Genomic DNA, 12931 nt, shown 5'->3' on the forward strand with positions numbered 1-12931 from the left:
TAAACAAGTTTGGGCTTATTTTGTAAATTCCATACAACCATGGTCGTGTATGCGAGACAGAAAATGATAAATGTGAACGTGTGTTGGAGGGGCCTCATGCCTCATCCATCCCTAGCAGTGCTTACCGGATCCTGTTGCTGTGGTTTTCCTCCAGATCTACAGACTTTTTCAGAGGGACTGTTCAAGAACACTGCCGTGATGTTTTCATCTGACAGACGCCGGACATGGACTGAAGTGTTAGACCTGCAGATCTGTTATCTGTTAGTAGACAGTGTATGAACTGGCTCCTTTTGAACTAATTTGTTTTGAGGGGTTTTGACGGATTCCTTACTTTATTAACCATGTAATGTGTTTAATTAATGATGAATGGAGGGGTCATGGGAAATTATGTATTTTTAATAATATGGTGCCATCAGGTTTTTTTTTTGCTGTTGTAAGCAAAGACAGTTTTCTAGAAAATCTTTAGGATGGTGTAGAAAATAAGAATACATTATCTTTGTGGAGGGTCTCAGACAGGTTGAGACACTGGCACAAACACATTTTCACAGATCAAAGAGCACTCATCATTTTCATTTTCTCTTGATCCATATAGCTATTATACTTTGAAGTTAATCACTGCAGAACTCAATTGCCTCCAAAGTTGGTCGTTACCAATTAAATCCAACAACTACTGTATATCCCATGGTACTTTATGATTTCATAAGATAATTTTAATGAAATACGCAATTAATATGTTTTTCTTTTACAGGGCAGTTCTGCCTAAAGCTGTTGAATCACTGCAACCATAAGAATGAACCCGAAAATCTGAACACCGAACAACGACAACGTTAGCAACTTACAGAGTTTGAACCATACAATTGAGCAAAAAGTTACTACTGAAAGCTTTGGGAAGCAGAGGGTTAGTAAGATATGCACTATTGTTTCTAGGGGAGAATTCTTTTGCATACTGCAGTGAGATGAATAAAATGCATAGAAATTAAAACAGTGCAAATACAAAGTGCCAAGACAACGCAAACAATATTGCGTAACATTGTTTCTCTTGGGCTGAAAAAGCCCTACCTGAGGAGAGGAATGCCCGTCATACCTGCCCAAAAGGGATTTAACTTAATCTGCAAAGAGTTCAAAGTGGCAATAAAAATTACCCATTTATATTTATTTTTCATAATACGGAGGACATGGAAACCTTCCTCTCTAATTGTGTTGATGGGATGGGTCTTAAACTTCATGCCATGTTTGCGTAATACGAATTGTTTTCCTCATTCTTTTATTCTGTTCATTATACTGCTTTTTCCGCATTCGTTCTAATTTATTTATACATCAATACACTACCTACAAATGAAATGTTGTTTGCTAAATTATGTATAGTGATTTATTTATGTAGGAAATACTTCTGTTATTCTAAGATATTGTATGTGGAGAAAAGGTGTGAGAGAAGCATAATTTTTAAATTTAAGGCCAGGACTTTGAAAAAGGCCCGGTTGATTGTGTGTGACCCTAGCCATCCCTTATCGAGGGAGTTCATGTTGCTTCCATCTGGCCGGAGATATAAATTACCAAACTGTAGGACAAATAGGTTTTAAAATTCTTTTATTCCAAGTGCCATTGGTTTGTTAAATCAACGTAACCTTTAATTGTTTTTACTGTAAAAATGTTCTCTGTTGTCTATTTAATAAGTGTTGCTGGCTGTAAAACAAATTGCCCCCCAGGGGATAACAATAAAGTTCAACAACAACAGTGTTTCATAACGTTTGTTTTGTTTAGTCCATCATCTGTGCTCTAGCTCAGCTGACAGGTGTGTCCACACAGGAAGCAGAGAACTTGCTTGCTAGTCTTCAGCACAGCAGAAGGTAAGAGTTGCAGGAAAAGACCTGCAAGGTTAAATGGTGCCTGTAACATTGTTAACTGTGTACTTTTTTTGTCTGTTCTAGTGAAATTGAAGACTTTGACCCGAGAATAACCTGTCAAATGAAAAAGGACGGTATGTTGTAGGACTGTACATTTTTGTTATTGCTTTTCACTTTTCTAAGTGTTTTTTTCTTGTCTCAAATGAGAATTTTTACTTTACACTATTTGCAATAATAATTTATATATAAAGCAAGTACTGACTACCCTCATAGTGTTTTTGTTCTTCACTTATTCTTCACTTTCCACAACTGCACACAACCTGAAGATAAATTGACCTTGAACTCACCACTGCTAATGCTATCTGCACACTGACCTAATATTTTATTATTTTCTTGTATTGCTTTTGTATTTGCATTTCCAGTATTTCTTCTCTCATTGTTTCATTCCTTAATGTATATACATCTGAGCTATATATAATGCACCATTTCAGGTTGACACAGTGATAATTTTGTTTTGCTCACACTATGAAGATCTTGATAACTTCTCAAAACATAATAAGCATATTTAGGGAGGGCCACAGTTCAGGACTGCTTCTAAGAAGCAGTACTGACAGAGTGAGTCTTTTAAGCATGGACACTCAGTGTAAGACAAAATATATGGGAAATGTATTGTTAGTTAAATATACACAGCATACAAAACACTATGGACAGTATTTAAATATTGAAGACACAGCCCACAAATGGATCAACATCCACTTTTCAGTCTGTTTATTGGGAATACTGCAGTTGAACTTATTTCCCACTGGGTTCTCAAGTCCGTGGATATGCAGGCCGGCTCTTGCTGGTTCCCAACTTCAGCACCAGCCCCAGTGCCAGCACTGGCACCAGTGGAGTGGAAAAGGGGCCAAAGATATCTATGGCTGTGTGTCTCAGTGGATCTGTGATGTCACTTCCTGCGTGTCAGCGGACATGATGTCACTTCCTGCGTATCAGTGGACGTGACTCTCAGTGGATCTGCAGCCAGACTGTATTGGCCAATTCGGGTGAATCTGTGAACATACCTGAATATTAATGGCAGTTACGATTATTAGTTATATCTGAGCTATATATAATGCACCATTTCAGGTTGTAAAAATGGATATAAGATGGTTGATGGAAAATGTCAAGATAGACATGAATGCATTGAACACAATTGCCCTCAGCAATGTTTAAATTCAGAAGGGTCTTTCTCGTGTTACTGCGTTGTAGGCTGTAATAGGTCAAGTAACGGGCTGAGCTGTGTGGATATTGATGAGTGCATTAACAGTCCTTGCGAAGGAAACTGCATTAATACTATTGGTAGTTATAAATGCTTTTGCGAAGGGAATTATAAACTGGCAGCCAACGAAATCACCTGCATACCTCTTCAAGGCTTGAACACGATTCCCACGAAAATGTCCCCAACAGGGGAGAAAGAAAGTCAAGATAGTAAGAGTGTGAAATGAAATGTTACAACAGACCATGGGTTATTTAAAGACACACATTCTTTTGGCATGTACTGTACGACGAATCTACGACTATTGGATACGAAGTGAAATCCAGTTACACAGCTAATAACAGTTTGTTCTCACCGACGCTGGAAGCACCCTATTCAAACAGAAGTGTACTGGGGAAAAACTCGTTTACTGATACGTGGATGTTTGTGAGCATTATGAGCTCAGTCGCTGGGCTTGTAATATTAATCATTGTCATTTTGATTGTCGTAGCCTGCTTTTATAATTGTGAGAAAAGCAAAAAGAAGAAAAACCTAACCCCAGATAACTATTGCTGGGTGTCATTCGACTGACGAAAACACACAGTAATAAAAAACAAGGTACACAACGGAAATGCCAGCCAGTGATCAGAATTTGTCCTGTTAATTCATGTTTAAATCAAAATGATCAAATTGGGTTACAAAGGGAAATTATTCTGACTGAATCATTGCTGAAGTGCTGTTAAATATTTTGTGCATTTTTGTATTATGTCATCACAGTGTCATCTGCATAATAAACCATGTTCTGTATGATCACAATAGGTCTTCTATATCTGGTTCGCTCTAATGTCACTTTTCATATCGGTAATATCGATGTCCATCGAAAAACATAAACACTTCTGTAAGGACAGCTTTTTATTTTGAGCGTATTATAATATAGCTAATTACAGGCCTAATTATTTTCAAATGATGATTACTAATCTGTAAATGTTAGTTTATTTAAAATGTTATTTTAATTAAAGATCAAATCCCACTATACAAGCATGGGTAAAAATTAGGCAGTCTAGCCTGCACAGCAGCATATATTCTTCCTTCAAATGGTTATTACGGCAAGTACGCAAATTTACGCAAAAAACCGTCTTCCTGGTCTGGTATGGAAATTGTATTTTAATAATTATTGTTATTTTTATTTGAATTTTTTATAATTTTTTTGGGGTACTGTAACCTGCACCCTGTCGCAGTGGTTACTGAAGTGACCTAACTAATCGTTTTTTTAAGTCCTCGTGGCTTTTTAATAAAAGGAAAAGGAGGGATCGTAAGCTACGAGATTTATCACAAGGAAGGGGGTGAAGAAAATGCCCCACATTATTGAAATTAATTGGTGTATATTGAAGCCTCCCTAAACAGCCCTAGCGCCGCCCCTGGGGAAACCTATACTACCCTAAGTACTTGGTCTGTACTGCATTTTAGTAATTAAAACTGTCCTATAGTAATTCGTGTCCGTCCAGTGCTCCTCTGCTCAGGCAGTTAAGTACAGACGGATCAAAGAAAAAACGTCAAAATTCCTACACGAAATATTTCCTTCATTTCACCAATTATATAAACACGAACGGGACATTTAAAGGTTGGTTGAACTGAATGACTGAATGAAGAATTATTCTCTCTGTATGCGAACCGCGTGAAGTATTAATTATGGCCGTATTTCGAGCATTTGTTGCTTTTGTTTTCCTTTTGTACATAGACGGGAAAATAGCCCAGTCCACCTCATGTGTTGGAAATAGATGCTATAGATTATTTAAAGAGAAATTAGATTTTTCATGTTGTGAATGCATGCAAAAACGATAAAGGAAACTTAATGTCATTTCAATCTACTTCGGCCAATGAAGCACTACGGGATCTACTGCTCGGAGCTACAGGGGACTTTTGGATTGGTTTGCGGCTACCAGACAAGAAATGCAGCAACATCTCGTCTGAGATGAGATACAAGCACGCAATTCACCAACTGGAAGGACAACATCTCAGTCTGCTCCCCACGTTGCGTCTCCGTCTCCAGCGATCTGAAATGGACTGAGAGACCCTGTCAGGATAAAGCGAGTGGATTCATATGCGAGAACATCTACGTCATATGTGCATCTGTACTCCATCCGAGTACCGAAATCTCGCCTATAACTTGCGTTGTGGAAAATGCTGACTGCGGGCACCAGAACAAATCTGCCAAACTCCAGTCATCATGCATCTGTCAAAATCCCACGATCAAAAAGACGTCTTTTCTGTGCCAATGCAAAAATGGTTATAAAATGATTGCTGGTAAGTGTAAGGACATCGACGAATGCCTTAAATCTCCATGCCAACATGTGTTCAAATACACCAGGCAGCTATACCTGCAAGTGTCGAGATGGGTTTGTTCCTAAGAAGAATGACCGAACGAAGTGTGAACAACATTGCGATAAAAATGCATGCCCCGCTGTTTGCAAACATAAGGCAGGCAAGCTACCAGAATGTACCTGCCCGGCGGGATACATACTTGAGCCTTCGGAGGAACCGTTATGCTTATTTTTTAACGATGCAGACAGCGCCTTGGATAACAGGTCGACTCCCCTTTTCACTCAGGATATCAGAAGCAGTTCACCTTTCCTAACGCTTAAACCAAACTTCCTGACACTTCCTTTGTTCTCCGTAGTAGCTATTGTTTTTTTTCTAATAACATAGTTCGTAGAATATTCGTGCTGGATTGGCTTATACCTTTAAGAACGTTTGAATATAGAACCCTTTATTATTTGGCTTGTTATTGCCTACATCGATTAGGATGTATATGTTGATATCTTCCAGTATATCGAGATGTTCTCACTACAATCAAAGTTACTTAGTTTGGAGAAATCACCTATAATCACGGGCAATTACTGACTTCTGCAGAATGATAAGTGGCCCTCAACGTTGGACTTCTGCATAAATACTTTTTATTAGGGCTTAATAATCTTACATTGACAACTTTATGCTTGTGATGCATCATTTGACTCACCTGAATGCTGCTATAGTCTGGTAAAATAAATGTAACTGTAATCCTAATCTTAGTTTACTGTAATGTCTGTGATTGCCTAGATCTTTAAATTTTTGATTGAGCTGTTGAGCAAACGGATGGCCTGATTATTTTAAACCCAATGCATAGCGCATAAGGTAGGGGACACCCTGTATGGGATCCCTGTCCCCCCCCACACACACACACGCACACATTTCTACGGGAAAACCCTAATCCCAACTATAACAACTGTAACCCAACCCAGCCCTAACCTTAACCACAAGTAAACAAACAAAATTCAAGACTTTTCACATTGTTAGTTTTTTGATTACATATGTGAAGTTACAATGCTGTTTACTGGGCCACCGCCCTACACCATCAGTCATTCTAGATGCAAATAATTTAGTTGTTTTCAAAATAAACCATTAAAAAAAAATCTGATTAATACCTGAGCTCAATTTTAAGATATTAATCTGTAGAATCATCAGAAGTGAGTAATGAGTCAAGTGGCTGACTCACTTCCCAAATGGCTCTGCCAGAATAATCACATCTGAGGTGGCTCCCCTTCACTGCCAAGCTTAATGTCAACTGCATACGTGTCAGTGTGTCATGGACAGCAAGATGGAGTTGGCGAAAAGGGAATTTCCCCATGGGGATCAATAAAAGTGTCATTATTATGATTATTATTATTATTATTATTGTACTAGAAAACATACTGTAATGAGTTGATGTGACTCAGACTGCCCCCACCCTGAATTTCCACCCCAAAGCACAAATTAACAGGAACAAGGTAAGTGGTCATATATCAGATTTCACGTTCCTCTCACTTTGATGCTAGACCAAGATGCCCCCAGAAATGACAATCGTTCTTATCCACCAATATTTCCATCATTTATGCAGTATAGGGTTACAGACATTCTAGAACAGTGGTTCTCAACCTTTTTTGCACCGCGACAGATTTTTACCATGCCAGCTCAGTCACAACTCTGTATCAAGTATAGGTTTAAATTAACGCTATGATCAGTGCAGTGCACTCTGCAGCTTACATCAATCAACGCCTGTTGCACAAATCCGATTGGATGTGCCAGTGAATTTTAAATTTGGCATCTGCGGTTTGGCTTCTTGGATTGGTTGAGTGTTCACTAGTTTCGCGTTAAGCATTTGCAGACCCGAGACCCGTTTATATAAGTTAACTCTAGGATCGGGGCTGGGAAATCTGATCGTGGATCAGCCTAGGAGCTTGCTGGTTTTAAAATACTTACATTTCCAATTCTGCCATGTGCCCCTTTCAGAAATTGCTGGGTCGTGACACATGGGTTGAGAATCGCTGTTCAATAATATATCTCTGGAAGAACAGGGCAGCGGACATCCTGGAAGGTTGCTTGCCCATCACAAAGCACAAGAAAAAAAATGCAAACTACAGGCACAGAGCTGTAGTTGGGGGTTTGGTAGGTAGGACTCCACCCTGGAGATATGAGGTATCTGTGTTACCATCTGCACCACACTTAAACTAAATTATTAAATGTTTAACCATGGTTAGAATATAACTGAACAGATACATCACAACTATTCAAAACTTAAATTTAAACAAAATTAAACGATTTACCATGGCTAGAATATAATTGAATAGATACAACATAAACAGCTTTTCCAAACTTAAACTAAACTTAAAAGAAATTGTCTACCATGGCTGGAGTATAAATGAACAGATATGATGCAAATGACTATTACAATTAACCATCTGCTCATCCATCCAGCTGCTTATCTCGAGCAGGGTTGCTAATATATGACGATTACAGCCAAGTTTAGTTCACTATATTGCTATAATATATTTTTGTCTTGCTTCACCAGCGAATATGCGTAAAAAATGCCACTCAGCTTCAGTAACAGGAAGCGGTCAGGTGATGGCCAGGATACTCCCTTTCCTTCCTGTGTCCTCGAAGCCTTTAACAGGCTACTTCACTGGATAGTTTAAGGAGATAAAATGCATTCTTTGTGACCGTTAAATGTGAATAACGAGTAACAGCATAATTTTAATTTATTTTCAACGATTAGACATACTTTTTTTTCTGTGCCGCAGACCATAATAACGAAATATAAAATATATACAGCGAATGCAGTAATTTATACTAATTAAAATATATAGAATCAACATAAAAACTGAAACAGATACAACAGTCAATTAAAAATCTGTCTCGTATATGCCACTGATGTTTTACTTTTTCGATACTTTTCAATCTTGTGAGAAACGCAGGTCATCGGGATAAACCAAATTTTACCGGTCACTTTAGTTGCACTATTTACGTCACTCGGGAGATAACGACTAGTACAATTATTGCCCACCGTAGTATAATCACTTCTCTACCATCACCATTATTGTAAAACAATAAAAAATACAAACTGGTCAGTTTGCCACAGGTACTTACTGCTGAAGGTATCCGGGCTAATTAAATCGTGGCTGTAATTAGCAATGTGGTGCCCCATACACATTTCGCCTCGCGCCTTCTGCCCCCTCAGAAGACGGCGCATACGTTTTGTGGTTTGCTATCTATTTGTTAGTTTGTTTAGACAAATGGATTTATCACGATTTCAAAATGTACAACTGTTTATGCAAAAGGAATAATGTGCAAATACAGAATAATCAAGTCCAGCGTTACAAAAGCTTCACACACAGGCTTGTCTTCCAGCTGGCTTTACCTCGTTCACGCTGTACTACAGCGACACCTATTGTTCTGCTCCGGTACTCTCCTCCAAGCATACGCAACGAAATTTGTGTGTCGAGCCCCTACAATTAGCCCCTTTTTATCCATTTAGGAGATACGTTTATCCAAAGTAGGGTCAGCCAGTTGCTAGATCAGTTCTAAACTGGATTACACATTATTTATATTGAACATCATTTAAATGTGATTTGTAGGCATCAGCTTGCATATCGTCCATTTCAAAGTAGAAAAAACTTAATTCAGAATATAATTGTGTAAACGTCTGATGAATGAGTATGACACATTTCCTTTTCGGGGATTTATGGAATAGAGGAGGTGTTTAAGCGGGTGGATATATTTATCACTTCTGTTTATTTGTTTGCCTGCATGTGGGGGACATCCAGTGCCCGATGTTCTAACCTCATGAATCAACGGCAGGCGCTCTGTGATTGTATAAACGCTTATGGAAGATGCATGCACTTCCCCCTGACTGATAAACAGTGTGTATATACAAGTAATTGATTGCCTCTATTCATGCTGGTTAAACAAATAACATGCTTAGATTTTACAAGTGCAACAATCTTGGCTCTTATTCGTGTAGCCTCTTGAGATCCAGGGGAGAAATAAATCATATTGATTTAAAAATTTTGATTTGAAAGGAAGAGGAGGTTATCAAGGTCACATCTGCAGACATGTAACTTCATATTAAAGCTCTAACTGTCCTCTTTAAGAAACAACAGGAATTTACAGAGTTGCATGTACAGTATGAGATATGAGCAAAAACATAATGTCCTCTACAGGGGACAAAGACGAATTGCTGGACCTCAGGAGGTTATTGTTCAGTGCCCAGTGTGTTGGAGTAGAGTGTGTAACTGATATCTAAAGAAACACTCCAGTTAATACTCAGGTAGTTATAGTTATTTATTCTGGTTTGCTGTTCTTTTGATAACCTCATTTATTTTTACTGCTGCTTGTGGTTCAGTCGCAGGTGACTGGAAACTGGAGGCCTTACAGGAATACAAAGAATATATTATTAAATGTTTGTACACTGCCTTGTGTAGAAGGGAAAAATATTTTGTGGGTGCAAAGGTCTGAGTGCAGGGGCCCTGAGGGTGTTGTGTGGCCCCGTGGGTTTGGTTGCTGATCAGAGGGTCATTAGTTCAAATCCTGGGGTCAGCGGAGTAGTTCCACCCCTTTACCCCTTAGTAAGGTACTTGACCCCCAGGGACTCCAAGGAGTGGCCGGTATTTTGTTCTTTCATGTATCTGCTAAATGTAAATACATTCTTTGTGGAGTGAAGGTTGCAAGCAGAGTGTGAATTACCCCTCCATAATTGGGGGGTACTGCCTTCATAACACTTCTATATGACCATTAGGGTCCGCTACCGTATCAATACAAATAGTCGCCACCAGGATCAATGTTAAGAGTGTAAGATGCGCTAGGGGGGGTATTTACTAACATGTATGCAACACACGGTCATGGTCTGGACATGCGACACAATGAGAATCAATACAGAAGATCTCATTATCATTATGGTTAGGGCTATCAATTAGCACTACGGTAGCTTACCTCGACAAAGTAGCTCAACTTGACAGAATCGCATGTCCAGAACATGACCATGTGACTCTTAACATTGATCCTGGTGGCAGCTATTCGTATTGACGCGGTAACGGACCATAATGGTCATAGAAGTGTTATGAAGGCAGTACCCCCCAATTATGGAGGGGTAATTCGCACTCTGGTCTGAAGTACTTGCAGAAAAAAGGTGAAGGAAAGCTGAAAATGATGACATGGTCTTTACGATAATCCCATGAACTCAATTACTTTGAATTTATAATGTGATTAAATAGATCAGAAGGTCAAATACGTCCAAGTAGTGCAATCAATTGTTGGTACTTCTCCAAGAATATTGTCCCATGTTCTATCTTGTAAGAATTTTTTTTTGTAATGACTGCTTTGTTTCTTTACAATGACAAACATTCTATTGTGCCTATTATACTACAAATTCCTATAGACAATGTCTACACTATAATGGGAGTTTGGCCCATCCTCTTGGGAAGATTTCATAATAAGGGTGTCGGAAACACAGAGGAAATATCTTCTTTAAAAACATTACTACACTTTTTTATAGATGACAATTACTAATCTGCAATCACAGTGTTGCTTTTCTTTTTTTATTGGTTATAACTGTCAAAGAACTTGGTTCCCTGAAAGTTTTCTACTATACCATTCTGGACTTAATATATCTTATGGAGTTTGGCCTGTTGCTGCAGCAGGTGATTATTGCACATTACTGGACATAATCTGTCTGGAAATGGTATCAGGATTCCCTGAGAGTGTAATAGCAAGACTGATTCATAGGTTTTCTATGGATGTGACGCAACAAAAACCAAGGCAGGTCTATACCAGTCACGGACTTGGAAGGTTTGCAACAGATACTGAAATAAAATGTGCCTATAGGAAACAGTACTGTAATATTGCATTCTCAGCTCATTTAAGAAAGACACATAGATGACTGATGGATTTTGATAACCTAGACTAACATGAAATAGTGATTTCCATTGTAGGGTCTAATAGTTACAATACCATGCAACATCATTGCCTGGCATTTTGGAAACTATTTACAGAGGTCAGTATAGCAACCAGCAAAAACCTGCAGAACCAGTCTGAGGTGTAGGAAAGAGCACTAGGGCCACCTAAAAGGACAAAAAATAAAACATTTTATGATTAAAGTCAAAAGTTTTGAGATTAAAGTTGAAAAGTTTAAGATTAAAGCTGAAATAAACTTTTGAGAAAAAAGTTGAATGTTGAAAGTTGAAAGCTCACCACTAACACATAATTGCACTGGTATACATTTATTAGAAGCTCCACAACCAATAAATATTCAATATTGTCTGGTGTGTTGTTAGATGTTTTTAATCTTCCGAGGTTAAATCAATGACTTCCTCTCCTTCAGCTCTGAAGACCCATTTGCTTCAATCCCAAACACACCCACACCTTTACTACCACTTTTGTGCTTATCGTCTTGTCATTTCTTGTGTCCATTTAACAAAAAAGCTCTGAACACTATACAGTATTTATGACAGTATAATATATTTTGTACTGTACAATCCAAAGGCGCATGTTTCTTAGTTTTTAATATGATTTTACACTGCACTGTTGCCTTGTCAGACAATGAGCAAACAAAAGACAATAAACTGTCAAAAAATATCACCAGATTCATGCACCATCAGTATCACGTGCTTTGAAGTCACTGTTGCTCAGTGCTATATATATATATATATATATATATATATATATATATATATATATATATATATATATATATATATATATATAGCAATAATTAATAAAACGTAGTAAGTAACAATATCCATATTATGATGTGCATATACGAGAATGGTGCTATTTTTGGAAAAGTGTGAAAATCATAACTTATAGTGTAAACAATTGTATACATAGTTTCCAGCTTCTGGTGAAATACCTCTCAGGAGTGTTGTACGTGGTTTAGCAAGAGCACGGCATGATGATCTGTGTTGGGTGTGTTAGGGAACAGTAAGAGGGAAAAACAAGTTTTAAAAAATGGGGAAGCGTCCAGTTACAAAATAAAAACGAACTGATTTGTGTATAACGTTAAAACGAGGGATCAGTATCTATTATTACCCCTCGAAGCCCCAGTAACAAAACCTCAATGATACTTATTCTTCCACAATAATTCAGCTTTGTTCCTCATGTTTGCTCCATGAAACATACATGTGGTCAGGAAGAAAATCCGTTAAACAATTTCTATAAGTATTTGTCAGAGCAATAATCACTTATTCAATTGAAACTGCAGGGCAGATTATCATTCCTTTTACCCTTGGGTGTATAGCTCAGCATCAACATGTCATAAACGAGTCATTCAAACATGAAAGCTTTAAGTCTTTGGTAAAAATGGGAATCCTGTCCGTCCTCATTGCTGAATTGAACGGGAAGTGAATAACTGTGAAATTATTTTTGACGCATTGTAATAACCAATATCGTAACAAAATGTTCACTTGACTGTTTGTTTATGTGATGTACTTCCTGTTAACTAGTATATAATTTTAGAAAGCAACAAACAATTAACATAAAAATATAGTGAACTCTTCACCTTGTCTGA

At 37.9% G+C, this 12931-nt stretch overlaps 1 long non-coding RNA gene across 1 annotated transcript; it reads right to left on the bottom strand.

Moving 5' to 3' along the window:
• Positions 1 to 1434: 1434 nt before the first annotated feature.
• LOC140578321 (uncharacterized) lies at positions 1435 to 8844 on the bottom strand. Its single transcript, XR_011982419.1, has 3 exons — positions 8518 to 8844; positions 7354 to 8053; positions 1435 to 2893 (listed from the first exon to the last, which is right to left on the bottom strand). It is a non-coding gene; the product is annotated as an uncharacterized lncRNA (long non-coding RNA).
• Between the last annotated feature and the right edge of the window lie 4087 nt (positions 8845 to 12931).

This window comes from Paramormyrops kingsleyae, chromosome 14 (assembly GCF_048594095.1).
Source record: "Paramormyrops kingsleyae isolate MSU_618 chromosome 14, PKINGS_0.4, whole genome shotgun sequence".
Taxonomy (NCBI): domain Eukaryota; kingdom Metazoa; phylum Chordata; class Actinopteri; order Osteoglossiformes; family Mormyridae; genus Paramormyrops; species Paramormyrops kingsleyae.